Below are 3278 nucleotides of genomic sequence, written 5' to 3' on the forward strand. Positions count from 1 at the left end.
TAGGCTGCCTTCGATTAACGGTTTAAGTTTTACTAGCGGCTATGCCCCTTAGAAGCCTCTAGGGGCACTTAAAGTAGGAAGAGAAAAGTCGAGGCCTCATCCTATTTTTAATTTGAGTTTCAGCTATAGATTAAAATAAATAAAAAGCTTCGTTGTAAAAGAGAACAATATTAATATATTTATATAATAGGATAATTGTTTTAAGCCTTTTTTAAGCCTTTTTGATTTGATCTAAGAAACACTTTTTATCCTATTCTTAATATTAAATAATCCGGGTTTAATATATATGAATGTAAAAGAAATATTAATAAATTATATTTAAATTGAATATTGTTTTTCAGGTTCAGCAACACTGATTCATCAGAAATAACTATTTGGGCGCTGCAATTAAAGATTGGCAAGATAGAAGTAAGTGTTTAAATAATGTAATAAAAAATCAATATAATTTAGGACCTTACGCATGGTTTTAAGCTGCTTCGATAAACTGTTTGTTTTATAATTTTTTAAACCTTTTTGATATATGATATAAGAACGACTTTTTATCCTATTCTTAATATTTAAAGTATTCTACTATTAATATATATAAATAATAATAGAAATATTAACAAATTATATTTCAATTAATATTGTTTTTCAGACTTAACCAGGAATCAGATTCGTGAGAAAATATATGGGCGCTGCAATTAGTGAATGGTTTACATAGAAGTAAGTGTTAAAATAATTTTAATAAGAACATGGATATTTTAGGCCATGTTATTAAGACTATCCTTTAACGAAGCCTTTTTAATTCAACCTTGCTACGAAGCCTTGTGTGATGGTAGAGTGTTTGAGTTCTTAGGGAACCACACTAATTACATAATATTATCTTGAGTTAGACAGGTTTTATAAGCTGTAAACAGAATAATACAATTAGATATGTCATTATCTTTAAATTATTTATTATAATCTATATAATAGCACCTTTGAAATAAGCTCATATTATATCCAACCTATATTCGCCCTTTAAGGTTTATGATTGTTTTAAGCGTAACGAATTTTTATACCCTTAATAGAAAGATATTATAAGATGTGTTTTATGTAAAATAATATTAAAAATATATATAAATTATATTTCAATTAATATTCTTTTTCAGGTTTAGCTTCGCACACAGCTGGGTTTATTCTCTGATTATAAGCTGACCGCAATTCGACCGTGGAACATTTCTTGCACCAACATGAAGCTGTTGCCATCAGAAATTCATCCGTTAAAAGTAAGTGTTTAATTATTTGTAATAAAAGATAGTTGGAATAATCCTACACGCAACTACGGCAACACCTCGGCCCCAAAAGGTAGTTTCCATGTATACAAGCATAACAAATATGAAGTTAATATACACAGACACACATCGAACTACCTTTATGAAACTGTATACTAAATTATATTAACAATTAAGCTATTATTAAATTTATTAGATAGATATTAAACTGGTTAGACAAAAGTTAATACATAAAAATAATGTACTAGATAGGTAGCTATTTAAAATTAGATTTTACTACTTTATATTATTGAAACAGTACATTCAGGATATTATTAAAATCTAAACAGCATTACATTCATCCTCGTGCATGTTTACTTCGTGAAGAACAGCTGCCAGTTCGGCAGCCTGGGCAGCGGCGGGCAGCAGAGGGGAAGGACGGCAGCGATTAAGATGTGTAGTAATCCATCCATGTTGATATAACCTCTTACAAACCTCCCTCTGGATCTCGACATTGTCAGTTCTGGCTCTAATCTCTAGACTCTCTCTTAAAACTAACATACGACTATTTAATTCATACCATAACTCCAAATTCCCGTTATAAGACATTCTTAGTTTCTCTCAGTCTGGTTATGTATTGATAACTGAATTAAACTTTCTCTAATAAGCAGGCACGTACACAAGCTGTATCTACTTTCTCCATGAAATTTTCCCAAAACCGTTAACTTTCCTTTTTGTAAGGCCTTTTTGATTTGTTAATCCTTTAATTGCTTAATTTAAAAATGAATATTCTTTTTCAGGATTTTGGAGTTGAACCAGTTTTGAAGTGTGGAGCTTTGCAGTTCCATGGAGAACAACTAGAGTTCCATCTCAAGATGTAACAGTCACAGATTATACAAAAAATTTCATTATTTATTATGACGACAATGTTGAACCGAGAAAATATGTTAGTCAGTTAAAATTAACAAATAATTTACAGAACGATACTAATAAGTTTTATTATGACGATCAATGTTGAACAGAGAATATTCTGTTAGTCAGTTAAAATTAACTTAAATAAAGCGTATTGATTACAATCAGTGTTTATTATGACGACAATGTTGACACCTAACATTCCACAAGCTAAAATTCTAAAAAATATTGACTTTAACATATAAAGCGTATTGATTACAATCCGCCCAATCGGTGTTTATTAATTAAGTTCTACTCGAGAGCTCCAAACATTCCACAAGCTAAAATTCTAAAAAATGTTATTTACAGAAACGATACTAGTAAGTTTTGTAGTTTCAGTATTGACCTGGATAATATCTATATGACCTGTTATGTTATAATATGAAATAAATTCTAAATAAAATCATTATCATCATTATATTTTATTTGCGATTTTTATCATTAAGTAGAAGGATGTTTGTTTGGAAAAATCTGGACTTAGCCTAAAAATTTACCTAAAAATATTGACAAGAATTTAATTAACAAGTAAGAATGGAAAAACCTACCTTAAATACTGGAGATCTTGAGGCAAGTATAAACTTGTGCACTTTTAATTTGGAGGTACTAGTTTATATCAAACAATCAGTAAACTCTGGATCCTCAAAACAATTCTCCAGGTCACCAGAGAGACAGGATACTGCACTTTCAGGTCCAGGTTTTATAACTTCCAGCCAAATAGTCAGAGTACCTCCAGGTAGGAGACTTGCCTGATTGTTCTTCAGTACATTAATCTCCATAAAAGCAGCATTACAATTTCCCTCTCCAGGTGGCACTGTTATCAATCGACATTTAGGCATCAGTACTAGACTGTTGTTATCTTGGATGCCAATCTTTTGTAGTTTCAGTATTGACCTGGATAATATCTATATGACCTGTTATGTTATAATATGAAATAAATTCTAAATAAAATCATTATCATCATATTTTATTAATTTCATATTCCATATAACGAAAGCAAATAGTGCTGAGTAAAAGGATGTTTGTTTGGAAAGTATTAGGTCTGAATATTTCCTCATTATATTTTATTTGCGATTTTTATCATTAAGTAGAAGG

General features: G+C 30.0%; 1 long non-coding RNA gene across 1 annotated transcript; it reads left to right on the forward strand.

The window, feature by feature from the left end:
- Nucleotides 1-449: 449 nt before the first annotated feature.
- LOC145332840 (uncharacterized) lies at nucleotides 450-1528 on the forward strand. Its single transcript, XR_013884348.1, has 2 exons — nucleotides 450-705; nucleotides 1134-1528. It is a non-coding gene; the product is annotated as an uncharacterized LOC145332840 (long non-coding RNA).
- Nucleotides 1529-3278: the final 1750 nt, after the last annotated feature.

This window comes from Acartia tonsa, chromosome 1 (assembly GCF_053477335.1).
Source record: "Acartia tonsa isolate MP-2025a chromosome 1, ASM5347733v1, whole genome shotgun sequence".
NCBI classification, from domain to species: Eukaryota; Metazoa; Arthropoda; class Copepoda; order Calanoida; family Acartiidae; genus Acartia; species Acartia tonsa.